Source organism: Trachemys scripta, unplaced genomic scaffold (genome assembly GCF_013100865.1).
Source record: "Trachemys scripta elegans isolate TJP31775 unplaced genomic scaffold, CAS_Tse_1.0 scaffold_26, whole genome shotgun sequence".
Lineage (NCBI taxonomy): Eukaryota > Metazoa > Chordata > Testudines > Emydidae > Trachemys > Trachemys scripta.
The window spans coordinates 3,900,916-3,919,751 of record NW_023260511.1 but is presented as its reverse complement, the minus strand read 5'-3'; the positions used below and the strand labels follow the sequence as shown (position 1 = coordinate 3,919,751).

The 18,836-nt window shown below is 43.6% G+C and overlaps 1 protein-coding gene across 2 annotated transcripts in view; it reads left to right on the top strand.

Moving 5' to 3' along the window:
- Positions 1-4,560: 4,560 nt before the first annotated feature.
- The window catches only part of LOC117870339 (butyrophilin-like protein 2), a 61,865-nt gene continuing 47,589 nt past the window's right edge, over positions 4,561-18,836 (top strand). For both annotated transcript variants that reach the window (XM_034757476.1, XM_034757474.1), the window contains exon 1: positions 4,561-4,631. The gene's annotated coding sequence lies outside the window, so the exon portion shown is untranslated. The remainder of the gene's footprint in view (positions 4,632-18,836) is intronic.

The window sequence follows — 18,836 nt, the reverse complement described above, 5'->3', positions numbered from 1 at the left end:
CTTGTTGCTGGCAGTATAGGTGCCGACTCCGTGGGTGCTCTGGGGCTCGAGCACCAATGGAAAAAAATAGCAGGTGCTCAGCACCCACTAGCCACAGCTGTTTTGAGGTGCGGCTGATCAGCTCTTTGGAGATGCCCCCAATCAGCTAATCAGGGGCGCCACCAAACAGCTGAGCAAGGGTGGCACCAAACAGCTGTTTGGCAGCATGCGGCAGGGCATGGAAGAGGGTGGAGAGTAGTGAACAGCGGGTGGGGGCTTCGGGGAGAGGGTGGAATGGGGGCAGGAATTGACAGAGTGATGGCAGGGCTTTGGGGGATGGGTGAAACAAGGGTGAGGCCTCAGGGCGGAGCAGGGGGGAAGTACCCCTGGGGAAAAATGAAAGTTGGCGCCTATGGCTGGGAGAGAATACTGGGAGGTTGATGGGGAGGGGACAAACTGGACTGGGACCTGGGGGTGCTGAGTCACACTGTGAGGGAGAAAGTGAAAAGAGAGAGGGCAGAAAAACTCCCTGAGGAGGGATATTGGTCTCAGAAGAGATCCCAGGGCAAGATTTTTTTTCAAACATAGAAAACACTAAGATTTAAATGAAGTTTTCACCATGTGCAGCGTGTTTCTGGACTGGAAAGAGGGAAGAATCTCATTTTATGATGCAGGGGCATGTTCCCCATTGTAACGATCTATGTAGAGTTTACTGAGAAATTCTTATATTTCCTATTCCTCAGTCCCAGCAACAGCACTAGAGATCAGAATCTGCTGGCAATCCAGCCCATCAGAGTCCCTAACCCTCTGAGAAAGGAAATATTAGATCTATTTTTTTTTTTTTTTTTTGGAGAAATAAAACTCACTTCAGAGGGTAGCGGTTGCTAAAGGAAGTTATGTGACCATGCTGATTCGGGCTGTCTACAGAAGAGCCTTCTGGTAGAAAGCTGGGTGAGTTGTGCATCTATGCCTTAGGGAGCAGCCTGCCTTCTCTCTCTCTCTCTCTTTCTCTCTCTCTCTCTGTTTTGGTTACTATTGTTTGGGCTCTGAGCTAAGCAATAAAGTAGTGTTGAGTTGTAACCTTCCAGAAAAAAAAATGTTTTTCATCTAACTTCTCTGTGTGTATGCCATGAACATAACACTGCCTAAAAAGAGAGAGAAAGTAGAAATTGTTTTAGTTGCTAATTCTTAGGTGTTAAACAGGAATGGTCATGTGCTCATGAAGACAAGTGAGTTTCTAATAAAACCCCTGTCTACCAACAACATGTGTCTTGTGTCTTAGCTCCAGTGTGTGGCAGCTAAACTGATAATGTCCAGTGAGCGTTTGGTTTTTCCTTATATTGAATTGAAGCTTTAAGATCATGGGTGTTACAGGGTGTTCTCTGCTGTCTGCTTTCTCTTTAACATGTATCTGGCTAGACCTCAAGGAATGATTCTTTTCTGTTACCGTTTTGATATACTTTTTATGACATTGCTCAATACCTCTGTAAAATCTGCACTTGTGTGTAATTCTCTGATGGGAAACATTTACTCGCTTTGGTTCTACTGGCTAAGCGGCAGTTCTGCAGAAAAGGACCTGGGTATTACAGTGGACGAGAAGATGGATATGAGTCAGCAATGCGCCCTCATTGCCAAGAAGGCTAATGACATATTGGGCTATATTAGTAGGAGCATTGCCAACAGATCGAGGGAAGTGATTATTCCCCACATTCGACACTGGTGAGGCCACACCTGGAGTACCGCATCCAGTTTTGGACCCCCCCTACAGAAGGGATGTGGACAAATTGGAGAGAGTCCAGCGAAAGGCAACAAAAATGATTAGGGGACTGGGGCACATGACTGAGGCTGAGGGAACTTGGGTTATTTAGTCTGCAGAAGAGAAGAGTGAGGGAGGATTTGATTGCAGTCTTCAACTACCTGAAGGCGGGTTCCATAAAGGATGGAGCTCGGCTGTTCTCCGTGGTGACAAATGACAGAACAAGGAGCAATGGTCTAAAGTTGCAGTGCGGGAGGTCTAGGTTGGATATTAGGAAACACTATTTCACTAGTTAATACCACTTGAAATAATTCCAGACGGATTATTAAAAAAAAATCTAGTTTTAAAGTACATACTTGTAGACTCCTTTATACTGGCCTTTCAATTATAGTAAACTCCTACATGCCTTCTGTGTATCCAAACAAACTCTTCAGATTTTGGGTTATAATTCCCCTAATGGACAGATGTGGGGTGCAACTCCGTATGAAAATATTATAGGATGCACTGCTAACTTTATGTGGCACAGATCCTTGAGGAAGCAATTATGCAGAGGAATTCCCTAACAGAGGCTTGTTCTGGAGAAAATTCTCTTCAAAGTGTCAGATTGAGTAGTGCACTTTCTAGTAAAAGGGCAAATTATGGGGTCCAATTTTCCATAATGGGGTAGTTTTGGGAGGAGGTTATGGGACAGATTTCCAACTAGATCCCTCACCATGGTTTATCCGAGGCAGCTTGCATCAGAATTTTCAGCAAATGACAAATACCACTTTTTGGCCAGATGTAAGAAAAGAAAAAAAAAAAACACCTCCACCAAAACCCAGTCAGGTGTCTCCTGATTCCTCAGGAACTTGGGGCTGGCTGGGGAGGGAATGCACCAAAGAGAAATGGCACCGAATTTCCACATTGGAGAGCCAGCCTGACCTCTTGTATAGCACAGGCCATAGAACTTCCCCAAAATAATTCCTAGAGCAGATCTTTTAGAAAAACAGTCAACCTTGATTTTAAAATGGTCAGTGATGGAGGATCCACCATGACCCTTGGTAAATTGTTACAAAGGATAATTATCTTTACTGTTAAAAATTTACTCTCTTCTCTCTAGTCTGAATTTGTATAGCTTCAATTTCCAGCTATTGGATCACGTTATGCCTTCTTCTGCTAGTCTGAAAAGCCCATTATTATAAAATTGTTACTTGTGTAGGTAATTATAGATTATAATCAAGTCACCCCTTAACCTTCTCTTTGTTAATCTAAATAGATTGAGCAGCTTGAGTGTATTACAATAGGGCACGATTTCTATTTCATCATTCTTGTGGCTCTTCTCTGAACCCTCTCCAAAGTATCAACATCTTTCTTGATTTGCAAGAACCAGAACTGGGCACAGTATTCGAGCACCGGTAGCGCCACTGCCATGTGAGTGGCAGTTTTGACAGTCCAGGGTGGAATTTCTGCTCAGAACCAGAAAGAGACCAACCCCATTGTAGCAAATGTCCCAGATTAATCTGATATGGAAGAACCAGGTTCAAGTCCTTGCTCTACCTGGGACTTGAACTCAGCTCTCCAATGTGAGTGTCCTAACTACCAGGCGATTGAGTATTCTGAGGTCCATTTTTCTCCGTCTCTCCCAATGGAGCTCTTCCACTTTGTATAAATGATTAAACAGTCATTGGAGCAAGGATTTGAACCCAGGTCTCCCAAGCTCCCAGGTGAGTGCCCTAACCACTAGGCGATACAGTCAGCCTTTTTCAGTCCCTGCTCGATAATTAATTATTTATACACAGTGGAACAGTTCCAACAGAAGAATCTGAGAAAGTCACACAGAGACCTCTTCAGCCTGCTAGATAAGGTGTGACACTTCTGTTCCGTCCCCCCTGCTTTGATGAATATCTCTTCCTGATTTGCAACCAAAAAATTCAAAAGGTTTTTTTTTCACAATGAGGAATGTAGTTTTTTTTTTTCCCCTGCATGCCCTCCAGCACAGTCACTCTTCACTGGCTGCAAGTATACAACAACAGACTTACAGCATGACCTGTGCTATTGATGTAGCTGGGTATAATCAGATTGTTGAGATATAGCAATTGTTAGTAACTTCCTTACCAATTACTGTAATCAACTGAATCCTAGCCAAAATTTTACAGTTTGGCACTTTGGGGACTGTGGCTCTCTGCCTAGAAAGGCTCCATAAACATTATCATCTACAAATAAATACACCAAATCTCCAATGGTTCATGTTTAATTAAGTTCCACTTAATTGAATTTATATATCTTCTTGAAAAGCCTCAAAATATCCAGTCTTTACACACAGTTTGTGGGCTGTAATTTTAGGCACAATACACTAGATACAGGGGACCCCTGCATTTCAGTCCTCAGGAGACTAAATTATTGTGTGTCTCCGGCGAGACAAGGAGAGATTGAGGGGCGAACAATGCCTAAACCCCCTACAATGGCAGGGAATTGATGAGGTGAGTTGCCCAAATGATGTCAGCAGTCAACCCATCCTGCAGAGAAAGGCAAAAACAAAGAAACAAACAAGGGATTAAATAAAGAACCACCATGACAGTCTTAAATAAAGAACAGTTAAGATGCCTGCATTATACTGTTGTTATTATCACTAGAATTTATCATCAATATTTGGAATTATGTTTGTGTGTAGAAGCAGATCCCAATTTTAACACACCCTAGCATGTCATTGATTCAGATGACATCAAGTCTATCTGGATCTCCTTCAGAAAAAAATGTTTTCAAATGTGCTGATGTCTGGATAATAGATAGCTATATGCATATAAGAATATGATAGTAAATTCGCCAGCCTGCTATAACTGATCTCCCTCAAAGGTTCCGCAGAGCCACATGCCGTACAGAGGGTGTGATGGGTGTATCACTGGATCCTGTTGTCTAGGTAAGAAAATAAATTCATCCTATTTGCAGCAACGATCCCATCTGTCTGTCTTAATTTGGAAATGAAAAATGGATCTTTCCTGGACTAAATCTGCATTATGGAGAATTACAGCCATTGGTAGGTAATAGAGATTTTGCTTTCAAGTGTGTTGTGTCTCCATTGCACGGAATTTAAGACTTTTCTCTCAGCTGGAGAGTCTAAGCATTGTGAAGAAGGGTGGTTGTTTCTCATCAAAGGAGTGTTTTGAAATAACTTAATACTGATAATTGAATGGCTTTATTCACCCATCTGGGATTTTTATATTTAACCAATATACTAAATCATGCAATCACTCCATGCTTGGAGGGTTGGCACAATAAATGTGTCCATAATCTGTCCTGTATTTTTAAGACAATTTCATTGTCTATTGTTTAATTGTTGTAGGCAATGGAATTGTAGCCATGTAGGTTGCCAGATATTAGAGAGACGAGGTGAGTGAGGTAATATCTTTTACTGGACCATCTTCAGTTGGTGAGAGAGATGAGCTTTTGAGCTTACACAGAGCTGTTCATTGGCTGTGGGGAAACGTTCAACAACTGTGGAAGATGAATCCTCTCCTGGTTGTGAAAAGTACGAACAGAAATCAGAGAGAAAGATCAGTCTGAGTCTTCTCCTGTTTTTGTCTTATTTTATTTCGGTATTACCCTACTGTCTTCAGTGGAGTTATTCCTGATTTACATGGGTGTCAGTGAGGGGAGAATCACGCCTCATAAATAATGCTTATTCTTTTTACAAATGGGGAATTGATGTTGGAAGGGATGAAGGAAAATGTTCCTTAATTATGCAAATACATAATCATTGCAACTTGAAAACATTTTTGCTTGAATCAGACTCTGAAAAAAGCAACCATTAGGTGTAACTTTATTGTCCTGATGAGCAGAAAGCATGTGGGAATCAACAGCACCAGGAGCTGGTGTTGAAACGGAGTTACAAGTGCACCCAATATAGGCTTAATCAATTTTGCCTTTATTGATAATTTTCCAGACAGGATTATTGTCACTTGTAGTTGCTGAATATATATTTATGGCAGACAATAAACAGACAAGTGGTAGGGCCCCATATTACCAAGCTCTTATGGTACTGGGAAACTTGCCTGCACTTCATAATGGTCTTCTCAGTCTCTGGCCTGGTTCCTTCAGTTTTCCATCTGGTATTTCTTGGACTTCAGCCATTGTTACCTTGGTTTCTTATACCTTTTCACATTACATTTTCATTAGCTTCCCTCCAATCAGCGTAACCCGTACAATACACATTCCCAAGCTTCTAGGTACATATTTTTTGCTATCTCCATTATTTTCATTTCATGTCTTCATGTCACCTTCTTTCTATTTTTCCCAATAAACGCACATATACCATAATGTTTCATGTATTTTTGTACTCATTAACTTCCTCTCATTTATGTCCTCCAACACAATACAATCCATTAAAAATAACCTTTGCCCTTTTGCTATCTTTGCATGTGCATTTTTAGGTGCTCTTTTTAATTTAGCAAAAAGAACAGGAGTACTTGTGGCACCTTAGAGACTAACAAATTTATTAGCGCATAAGCTTTCGTGGGCTACTGCCCACTTCTTCGGATTCATATAGAGTGGAAAATATATTGAGGAGATATATCTGAAACCTTTTTAATTTAGGTAATTGGTATTGAATTGTTCCAGTCAAAACTTTTGGAAATATGATATTTTTGAGGGTGTTGCTTATTATACTTGATGGAATGAGTTGGCATGTTCCAATACTAGTTTCCTTTTCTGTTTCCTTTGCCAGTCCTTTAATATACAACCTATTTACAACACATTATTAGAATGCTGTAATTATTAACACGTGTGTACATAACGATATCTGAAAAACTGAGCTTGATAAGTTTATGGAGGGGATGGTGTGATGAGACTGCCTATAATGGCATGTAGCCAATCTGTGACTGCTAGCAGCAAATATCTCCAACGGCGGTGATGGAACACTAGATAGTGTGGGCTCTGAGTTACTGCAGATAATTCTTTCCTAGATATCTGCCTGGTGGGTCTTGCCCACATGTTCAGGGTCTAATTGATTGCCATATTTGGGGTTGGGAAGGAATTTTTCCCCGGGTCTGATTGGCAGAGACCCTAGGAGAGTTTTCACCTTCCTTTGCAGCCTGGGGCATGGGTCACTTGCAGGTTTAAACTAGTGTAAAGGGTGCCTTCTCTGTAACTTGAAGTCTTTAAACTATGATCTGAGGACTTCAGTAACTCAGCCAGAGATTAGGGGTGTATTTCAGGAGTGGGTTGATGAAGTTCTCTGGCCTGTGATGTGCAGGACGTCAGACTAAGTCATCATGATAGTTCCTTCTGGTCTATGTGACTGTGGTGCCTGGAGCAGCCATGCTCAATCAGGGCAAACTGAAAATTATGGGGTAGACAATTCCCAAAACTGGTGGTTTATTCTAATAATTAGATTCACCAAGCTTCTACAACACCTTACTGGTTATCAAGAAACTAAAGCACAGCTCTCCTGAGCTTCCTCCTAGAGAGCCACATCAAATATGATGAGAATTACTTTCAATCTTGTTCCCCATATATAAAGTTCTGCCAGTCCCAAGAGATCAGACACATCACCCACAAGATTCATGAGTATTTCCAGTCTTATCCAAATATACGCTTACAGGCAATTCTTGTATTTCCTAACTTTTGCATGCTTGACTTTGTACCCTGAGCATTCTTTTAACATAGGTTGTTTTTCTCCACATGTTTATGTATTTCTACCTTCATACAGAATTCTCTACAGTGCAGAGTGGGAAGTGTACCCCTAGGGGCATTTTATAAGCTACTATCTGACGCCAAGAACATGTGTATTGCTCTCTCCTGACAGCTCCCTATAGAATCCTTCCTAGCAACCCTGTTATTGGAGTCGTTGGAGCAGATGTTATCCTTCCATGCCAGCTCTCAGTCACTAAGTTAACTGGAAGCTTCAAAGTGCAGTGGAAGCTGTTTACACCATCAGTATTAATCCGTGAGGTCTCCTATAATGAAGGAATCCAGACAGAAACCCAAGGGGAGAGACATCAGGGCCGAACGGAGCTGTCAGTCACTGAAATGACTCGGGGGAACTTCTTGCTGAAACTCAAGCATGTCCAGGTCTCTGACAAAGCACAGTATGTCTGCAGCCTGGATTCTGGGAGCTAGTATGATGAGATAGTTGTTGAACTGGATGTGACAGGTTAGTGAATCAGCTTCTTGGTTTATGACAAATAAATGCTAAATTTTCTAATGCCTCCTAGATATGTCAATGTCTGGAAAAAGTCCTGAAACTTCTGGGAAGAAAGCGTTCTTTTTCCATATTTTTTTTTTCTGAGACCCAATATGACTGGAAATTTGGGGGGAATTGAAAAGGAAATTATAGGAAATATTTTCTCTACAAATGAACAGTGAAAGAGGAAGGGAAGAAGGAAAAACTTGAGCTACGCTACCACTTCCAAGTATATATTAGTAACTGTCTACGTTATATTTTACTGGTTTATAGTATGCCTAGTTTTGTTGGCAATTATGACAGTTTCTGTATGTATGATGATAATGCCTTATTAAACAATCTGGTGTTCCTATGAAGTTTGGATACATAGCCAAATTTACTGTTGGGTATTAATAATTGTTCTCTAATTACATTATAGCAATATTCATTTTCTGAGTTTTTCTCTAGAAACTTGAGTTTCTGACATACCTACATGGTAATGTCACGTCAGGTCTATTTACATACCATATTTTAGACCAATGGAACAAACCTTCCTGTTTGTTTACAACAATATTTATGCCTTCTATTTACAACATTTTATTTTTTTTTCTATTTGCCAATAGGCAAAAGAAGACACAATAGAACCTTAGTATGCAACGGCAGCTCCATCCCTAATACTATGTATATTTCACATTCTGATTTGTATCAAATCTAAATATTTTTTCTTATTTATTTCATACATATGTCATAGAATCATGGAATATTAGGGCTGGAAGAGACCGCAGGAGGTCATCTAGTCCAATCCCCTGCTCAGTGCAGGACCAACAAAAACTAAATCATCCCATTCAAGGCTTTGTCAAGATGGGCCTTAAAAACCTCTAAGGATGGAGATTCCACCATCTCCCTATATCACCCATTCCAGTGCTTCACCACCTTCCTAGTGAAAGAGTGTTTCCTAATATCCAACCTAGTCCTCCCCCACTGAAACTTGAGGCCATTGCTTCTTGTTCTATCATCTGCCGCCACTGAGAAGAGCCGAGCTCCATCCTCTTTGGAACCCCCCCCCTTCAGGTAGTTGAAGACCATATCTAGCTTTTGTTCCCAGAGCCACCTGCAGGGGTCTTTGTAGTTAAGAGTCTCCTCTTTATATTCATGGCATACACAAAGAGAAGCTAGATAAAAGCAAACTATACTCTTGCTGGAAGGTTGCAAAATGGCATTGCTTCATTTCTTGGAATCCAAAACCCATACAAAAGAACCTAAAAGAGAGAGAGACAAAACAGGCTGCTCCCTCAAGGCAGACAGGCACAGTTCACCTCACCTTTCTCTACACTGGCTATCTGCAGACTAACTTCAGCTAAACCCAGATCACATGCTAATTACAGGGCTCCCTAGCCTGCAAGCAGAACCAGACAACCCCTCATATTTAAAGTGATAGCTTGTAATTTTAACAGTTTTCAATATCTCAACACTTCTCAGGCCCTTGCAGGCACTGGCCTCATGCAAAGGGGTCTTTATCACTCATAGCCCTGACCTCCTCTCCAAGAAGCCTTAAAGAGCTCCACAGTCCCAGTCCTCTTGCTCCATCTTGCCTCAGAAACCCCTGTGAGCCTTGAGAAGGCTCCTAAGGGCAGCAAGTGCAGTGTAGGTCCCATATGGAACGACACAGGGTCTCTACAGAGGGCTGTTCTGAACAGAGACCCTGTGTATCGATATTCCCACTACAGCTGGGCACAAATTTGTTGGTGAATTGATTCTTTTGCCAAAAAAAATAAGCGTTTTCCAGAAACTATTCACTGACCCACATTCAGCAAATAGCTTTGCTTGGGAATTTTTCTTTTCAACAGTGTTGAAACATTTCATTCTGAACACTGTGTTTTTAAACTCTTCTTTTCAAATTTTCAATTTGAAACAGCATTTCAATTTTACATCTCACAAGATTTTTTTTTAAAAGGGTGCATGTGTGCATGTGTGTGTCTGAAAACTGAAAGTTGTGTGTGAAAATTGAAAAACTGCAAAAAAAATGTTTTGGGTCAACTCACAATATTTTGGTAGATTCAAAACTACTTTTTTATTTTATTTTATTAGTTTTTCTCGCTGATGAATAAAATGGAAAAAATGTGTTGAGTTTCAAATGAAAACTGACAGGTCAGTGCCTTCTTTTCGTTCAGTGCAGTAATGCCGAGTCTGTTACTGCCCTGCAATGTGAGGCTTGAGGAGAGAGAGAGAAAGGTGCCAGACCTGCCCCTGGGGTACGCCACTGATTCTGATGGAATTATAATGAGGAGGAACTGGGAGCAGGGTGTCCAGGTCATACAAGTAGCAGGTCTGTCTATTCAGTTATGTAGTTATGTGAAATGCATCCAACACAACTTGGGAAGCAGAGAAAAAAAAATGTTACCTCTTCAGAGTGGGGGTGCTCAAGAACTCAATTTATGCATTGACCTAGCTACTGCCTCTCAAGGAGGTGGATTATCTGTGCCTTCCATTGGCATAGATAGTATCTACACTGAAGTGATACAGCAGCTGTGCCACTGTTGCATTTCAAATGTAGACAAGCCCTTAGCTAGCTCTTCTACCCCCTGGCCTCTTCTAGCCTCACTCTTTCACCAGCCTCAGGGATCCATCTTTGAGATGTTGGATACTCACTCTCTGTCTAGGGTAGCTATCTATGGAACAGGGCAGGAAATAATGTTTTCTATCCCAATAAAAAATTTGCTGTTGTGAATCTTGAAACAGGCAAAATTTTGAAAAACTTTGTGAACTAAAAATTAAACAAAAACAAAGAAACAAACAAAAAACCAATGTGAGGATCAATCAAAAGGGTTTATCTAATTAGCTAAATTTCAGACTAAAAAGTGGACAGCAACACTGGAATTTTCATTTAGCAATGTCAAAATGAAACATTGACAATTTCAAAACTTTTTTTATTCTCCAGAAAAATTTTTATTAGAAAAATTTGTCAAGACTTGACCCTTTAATGCAAAAAGTTTTAGCTTTGATGAACTGGCATTTTCTGAGGGGAAAAAACATGTTTTGTCAAACAATCTAGCCCCATCACCATAGTATCTGAGCACCACCCACCTATTAATGCATTTATCCTCCCCATACTTTGTGAGGTAGGGATAAATTATTATTCCCATTTTATCTGTGGAAATCTTAGGCACAAAGAGTTTAGGTGGTTTATAAAAAGTCATAATGGCAGTCAGTGGTAAAGCAAGGTCTTGAAACTAGCTGTTATGAGCCCAGTTTTGATGAACTGGCATTTTCTGAGGAAAAAATAAACTTCTGCTTAAAAAAAGAAAGAGAGTCATGATTTTCACTGGGAATCAGGCAGTGGTAGTATTGGGGAAAGGCATTTATCCTCCCCATACCCTGTGAGGTAGGGATGGATTATTATTCACATTTTATCAGTGGCAATCTGAGGCACAAAGAGCTTAGGTGGTGTATCCAAAGTCACAGTGGGAGTCAGTAGTAAAGCAAGGCCTGGAATCTAGCTGTTGTGAGCCCAGAGCTATCACGGTGACCTCTGGACCATCTTTCTTCTCAGTGATATCCCTCCATGTACCCCTTAACAGAGGCTGATTGAAGACCTCCAAGCAATCCACCAACTGCCACCATGATCAATGAATGGAGCTGCCAAATTTTGTGCAGCTCCATGTTTGGAACTTTATTCAAATTATTGTATGGAATAATCTTCCTATTTGTGGATAATCTGCATATATACATAACTTCTGCTTAAAAAAAGAGTTGTGACTTTTACTGGGAATTAAGCAGAGGTATTATCAGGGAAAGGCGTTGGTCTGTCTGACCCTATGAAGGAGGGCTTCCCCTCAGGGCAAGGGAGGAACTAAAGTGACACAGAGACCATCACAAAGGGACAAAGCAAAGGGCTGGGGTTAGAGGGAACCAAAAGGGGACAGCAAGCAGAGAACCTTTGGCGGCACCCACTGCCCTGGGCAGCTGATGAGGGACACGTTGGCATTGCCAGCTGGAGCTGTGGCTGGATGTGTGTGTGTGTCTGAATGCTAGGAAACCTGACCCATGCTCCTGGACTGATGCACAGCCAGCAGAAGGTGCTTCATAGGGAAGTCTCTGAGGTTGGTGGTCTAGGGGGACAGTGCTCTTACATGGCTAGAGCCAGCCCACCCAAGCACATAACTTGCCATGTCCTTTCTGAAAGGCCGTGTAGCATAGGGGTTGAGCCTTAGTTTTCCCTGGTTAAAGCCTGGGGCTCTGTTTCCATCAGCCATACATAACTTTGAATAAATTACCTTACCTGTCAAATGAGCTAGAGTTTGCTGCCTCCACTGGGCTGGACCTTGGTTAATAACAAGGGTTATGAACTGTGCAGGTTCACTAGCAGTGGTTACTGCAAGAGCTCAGGCTAGAACTCATAGTGACATGGCTCACAGCTCTATAAGCCATGGACACTTTCTCAGGAAAAGGTCTCTCTGGGCAGCATGTGCTACATTGAGATTAGGTATGTGAGATGGTAATTGACAAGTCTGAATTAAAGCCTGGGGAAGCTCCCTAGGTCAGGGAGTGGAGAGCGCTCTGATGTGCATCCACACAAGTATTCCGTATGGAGCTCTGTGAAGAGAGGATTGTGTGTTTTTCATGCAGCTCAAGTACCAAGCATTCCCCCTCCTTATCGTGTTACTGGAGCTGTCGGAGAAGACGTTATTTTGGGCTGCATGCCACCAGTGGCCAGGCTCCCTGCAAATGTCTCAGTCAAATGGCTGCTCTTTAGAGCCTCAGAATTAATTCATGTGAGCTCCTATAACGGAAGCGTAGAAGCAGAGAGATGGGATGAAAGAGTGAAGCGAAGCTCTTCAGAACTGAGGGGAGGCATATCTCTGAAGCTCAAGGATATCCAGGTCTCTGATGCAGGGATATAGTTCTGCTGCGTGTCTGCCGATGGCTGACCCACAGGCCCACAGTTCAAAGGCTGACACGAGGAGCCGGCCTTTGAACTGAAGGTGGCATGTCAGTAAAACACCTTGTTTTATGCCAGATGAAAAAGTAGACTCACCTGAGTACAGCTACAGGGAATAAAACACTGCAACATATTCCCAGGTTCTCTCTGAAAACATCATATAGCCGCAACTCTAAAGGGGCAGAGTTAAGGTACTGTTATCCAGGCTTTGCGGCAATGCCTTATTTAAGACTTATTATGGTTGTTTATTATTAATACACTAAAATAGCACCTAAGGCCTCAACTGAGATCAAGGCCATATTACTCTAAGTACTAACCTTAAGTCTGACTGTCCAGAGTTTCTGTTAATTTTTAACTCTATTGTCCTGGAACGCTGGTATGCATTTACAGCACTGTGACACACCTGCAACTTTATCATTACCTTCACAAAGTGTTCTGTGTGTGGATTTTTAATAGCTCCCTCTCCACCCAACCAGACAGGACCCCTGGCTCTACAAAAGAAGGAAGGCCTGGTTCAGCAGAAGCTATGTGGATAACAGAGAGGGAATGGCACTTTCTTCTGCTGGCCATCAAAGGCTAGACCCACAAAGGGGACTGGGACTCAGCTTTGCAGAGCCTCCCTCCTAGGTGTTTTACCAATTAGTGGAATCCATAAGCCCAAGTTAGGCACCAGGCCCCTACGGAGGCATGGGGAGAGTTAGGGATCCACAAAAATCAGCAGGAGCTGCCTAAGCTACTCAATGGGAGACACCAAGGGGAGGGGTTTGTTCTACCCATCAAAAGTAGTTGGTGCCTCAGCTGGATCAGCAGAGGACCTAATTCATCTCCTTAAACCTATGGGATGGCTGGCTCCAGGGCTTGCTCACTCTCTCCTGTTGAAGCTGTTCTACTGTGTATAAATAATTAAATAGCCATTGGACCATGCACTTGAATTCTGGGGGTCCCACACTATGACTGAGTGCACTAACCAATCACAACATCTCTTCCTCAGGCTGTTTTTAGTTCTGGGCCTGATCCTGTAGGTGTGTTCTGGCGGGATAGGTGGGGAAAAACCAAATTTGAGGATCATGCAGGGACTTGGGCATGAGTTAGGCGCTGGCCACCAGAGCCGAGATGGGTGTACAAATGATCACACCTAAGGTACTTCACCAGCAGACAGGTAGATACCTGAGGGGAATTTAGGCACCTACAGGATTAGGCAGTGCCTCTGTGGAGGTTTTGAGGCTCTAGATTTTGGATTCAGGAGCCTGAAGTGCCAGTTAAGCCCCTAAATCGCTTTGTGGATGTAACTCTGAGACTTTTTGTAAGCGCAGTCCCTACCTATCTGCCTGTGGAAGGGAAACCTGATGCTGCTGCCCTCCTAGGAATCAAGAATACAGGCCAAACTTACAGGATGGGGAGCTCTATCCTAGGAAGTAGTGACTCAGATAAAGATTTGGGGGTCGTGGTGGATAATCGGCTGAACATGAGCGCCTAGCTCAACTCTGTGGCCAAAAGGCCTAATTTGATCCTGGAATGCATAAACAGGTGAATCTCAAGTTTTAGTAGAGAGGTTATTTTACCTCTGTATTTGGCAATGGTGCAACTACTGTTGGCATATTTTTGCTGGCAAGTTAAAGAAGTATGGGCTCGATGAATGACTGCAAGGTGGATAGAAAGCTGGCTAGATCGTCGGGCTCAACAGGCAGTGATCAATGGCTCCATGTCTAGTTGGCAGCCGGTATCAAGATGAGTGCCCCAGGGGTCGGTCCTGTGGCCAATTTTGTTCAATATCTTTATTAATGATCTGGAGGATGGCGTGGACTGTACCCTCAGCAAGTTTGTAGATGACACTAAACTGGGAGGAGTGGTAGATACGCTGGAGGGTAGGGGTAGGATACAGAGGGGCCTAGACAAATTAGAGGATTGGGCCAAAAGAAATCTGATGAGGTTCAACAAGGACAAGTGCAGAGTCCTGCACTTAGGACGGAAAAATCCCATTCACTGTTACAGACTAGGGACTGAATGGGTAGGCAGCAGTTCTGCAGAAAAGAACCTAGGGGTTATAGTGGACGAGAAGCTGGATATGAGTCGACAGTGTGCCCTTTTTGCCAAGAAGGCTACCGGCATTTTGGGCTGTATAAGTAGGGGCATTGCCAGCAGATCGAGGGACATGATCATTCCCCTCTATTCGACATTGGTGAGGCCTCATTTAGAATACTGTGTCCAGTTTTGGGCCCCACACTACAAGAAGGATGTGGAAAAAATGGATAGAGTCCAGCAGAGGGCAACAAAAATGATTAGGGGGCTGTGGCACATGACTTATGAGGAGAGGCTGAAGGAATTGGGAGTGTTTAGTCTGCAGAAGAGAAGAACGAGGGGGGATTTGATAGCTGCTTTCAACTACCTGAAAGGGGGTTCCAAAGAGGATGGATCTAGACTGTTCTCAGTGGTACCAGATGACAGAAAAAGGAGTAATGGTCTCAAGTTTCAGTGGGGGAGGTTTAGGTTGGCTATTAGGAAAAACTTTTTTCACTAGGAGGGTGATGAAGCACTGGAATGGGTTACCTAGGGAGGTGGTGGAATCTCCTTCCTTAGAGGTTTTTAAGGTCAGGATGGCTGAGATGATTTAGTTGGGGATTGGTCCTGCTTTGAGCAGGGGGTTGGACTAGATGACCTCCTCAGGTCCCTTCCAACCCTGATATTCTATGATTCTATATTGTGTCCAGTTTTGGTGCCCACAATTCAAGACACATGTTGATGAATTGGAGAGGGTTCAGAAACAAGCCGTGAGAATGATGAAAGGATTAGATTACCTCTCTCACAGAGACAGACTCAAGGAGATCAATTTATTTAGCTTAACAAAGAGAAGGTTAAGGTGTGACTTGATCACAGGCTATAAACACCTACATAGAGTCATAGAACTATAAGGGACCTCGAGAGGTCATCTAGTCCAGACCCCTGCACTCATGGCAGGACCAAGTATTATCTAGACCATTCCTGACTGGTGTTTGTCTAACCTGCTCTTAAAATCTTCCAATGATGCAGATTCCACATGGCAACAAATATTTAACAATGGGCTCTTCACTCTAGCAGAGAAAGGTATAACATGAACCAATGACTAGAAGCTGAAGCTAGGCAAATTCAGACTGAAAAGAGAGTGTAAATTTTGAATAGTGACAGTAATTAACCATTGGAATGATTTACCAAGGGTCATGATGGATTCTTCATCATTGGCAATTTTAAAATCAAGACTGGATGTTTTTTTCTAAAAGATCTGCTCTAGGAATTATTTTGGGGTACTTTTCTGGGCTGTGTTATACTTGGGGTCACCATAGCTCAGTGGTACTCAACCTTACCGGACTACTGTACCCCTTTCAGGAGTCAGATTTGTCTTGTGTACCCCAGGTTTCTTTCTCACTTAAAAACTACTTGCTTACAAAATCAGACATAAAAATGTAAAAGTGTCACAGCACACTGTTACTGAACAATTGCTTACTTGCTCATTTTTACCATATAATTTTAAAATAAAGTGATTGGAATATAAATATTGTACTTACATTTCAGTATGACACTTGAGCCTGTATTTCACTTGTGAGTCTTGTCTGATGCCTGAGCCCCAGGCTATGGGGCTCAATCATGTAACTTAGCTTGGTGGGCCCTGGGCAGTTCCCTCCTGGCCACCCCCTAATAATAGCCCTGAACTTGTGATTCCCCTAAACCCATCCCGTCCCGTCCCCACCTTTGGGGCTGCAACCTCCAGGTTGAGAAACACTGATCTAGGTGAGTTGAGTACCCCCTGGAAGACCTGTGCATACCCCTAAGTGTAAGTATACCCCTGCTTGAGAGCCACTGAAATAGATGATCAAATGATCCCTTCTGACCTTGGAATCTATGAATCTATGATCTGCACAAAGGGAGTACAATGCCTCTGCTCTCAAGAGAAGGGGAGTAGGAGCATGGTTCCCTGGCTGTTGACTTCATAATAGCCAAAGGACCGGGGATGACATTTTCGAATCAGCAAGGGATGGATGACCTGTGCCTTGCAGGTCAGCAGAATTTGGGGGAAGGACCCCATTTAAAGATGCACTTGTTCTCCATATTCACCTTAATGCAGGGAACCAGCGCAAGATCTATTCACCATGTAGCTCCCATTTAATCTTCCAAGCAGGGCTTACTTGGTGCCTAGTAGAGCTGAGAGAATAACAGCTTATTTTTTGAGAAAGTGGCAAAATGTTTTGTTTCCACTTTTCAATTCAAAATGGTGTTTTGGTTTTAAATATGACTATTTTAAACCAACAAACACACACACACATGCAAACACACACACACACAGGGTGATCAACACCTAAAATAGCCAGTTTGGAGCAAAAGCTCAGAATAGAATTAAGTCTGAGTCAATAAAAAGTTTAGTTAATGTGAAATGAATTGTTTTCAAGTTCTTCAATTCACTGCACAATATAGAAAAAAACTGTTCAGGGGGCTGAACAGAAAAATCCCCCCCAAAATCTGGTTCATTTGGGACTGAAATATGACTTTTTCCCAAGTCCCCCTACCTCAATTTGGCCATTTTTGGTGTTTTTCACCTATTTTTGATGTCACCCTGAATTAGGGTTACCATACGTCCGGATTTTCCCGGACATGTCCGGCTTTTGGGGGCTCAAATCCCCGTCCGGGGGGAAATCCCCAAAAGCCGGGCATGTCCGGGAAAATCGGGAGGCTCGGCCGGGGCCTCTTTGTCCGGGGCCGGGGGCATGGTGCTGGGCTGGGCGCGGGGCCGGGAGCCGGGGTCGGGGAGTGAGCCGGGGGGTGCGCCGGGCCGGGAGCCGGGGTCGGGGAGTGGGCCGGGAGCCGGGGTCGGGGAGTGCGCCGGGCCGGGAGCCGGGGTCGGGGGGTGCGCCGGGCCGGGAGTTGGGGTCGGGGAGCCGGGGAGTGCGGGGCCGGGAGCCGGGCCCGCGGGGCTGGGAGCCGGGCCCGTGGGGCTGGGAGCCGGGGGGTGCGCCGGGCCCGCAGGGGGCGGTCAGTCGGGGCCGGCACCCCAGGGCCCGAGCCGACCCAGGCTGGAGCCGCCGGGGGGGCCAGCCTGGGCCGCGCCTCCTCTCCCCCCGCCCCCCTTACCTGCTTCAGGCTTCCCGCGAATTAAATGTTCGCGGGAAGCAGGGGAGGGGGCGGAGACTTTGGGAGGGGGCGGAGTTGGGGCGTGGGCGTGGGCGGGGCTGGGGGTGGGGCCGGGGCCCCGGGGAGTGTCCTCCATTTGGAGGCACAAAATATGGTAACCCTACCCTGAATCACCCTGAATGTAGGCCTGTGTCAGAAGGGGCACTGTTATCATCAGCTAAGAAGGTGCCCAAGGCTGGTCTGGGACTGATTCATGTTAACTGTGTGCAACAAATGAATTGTTTGCTTTAATTTGTTGTTCTATGTGGTGTGATACCATGGTGGACAAAGGGAGCTCCATGCTGGAATAGCAGCTATAAGTGAGTAGCTCCGTGAAGCACTCTGCTTATTTCTCTCCCAAACATCCCTTGCTCAGGCCCTAATTTTTTTTTTGCCATGTCCAGGATAAGCTCCTAATTAGAACTGGGTGAAAAGCAAAGTAGCATTCACAGACTCTACTATGGGCCCAGATCACTTTCTCTCTCACACCTGTCATTGCTGCACCCCTCACAGCAACAGGAAGCAGACAGAGGAGAGGAGAATTCAGAAGAGGTGGCCAAGGTCAGAGGAAAGCCACAGCTATGAAACAAAGAAGAGTAAAATGAAAGAGTAACAGAGGAGCAGAATGGGCAGAAACTTCTGGGGGACATTGACACCAAAAAAATTGGTTTGGGTCAATACATTGGTTTGGGTCAATAAACATGTTTTATTTTTATATTTTCGAAGTGTTTTGTTTTCATTCTGACCATGGAAAATATTTTATTTTATTTTTACTATAATAAGCTTCCATTTGGAAATGTGAAGTCATTTCACAGTGGAAAAATGGAATCTGACACTTCAAAAATGTCAAAACAAAAAGTTTTGAACATTTCAAACTTTTTTCTTTCTAA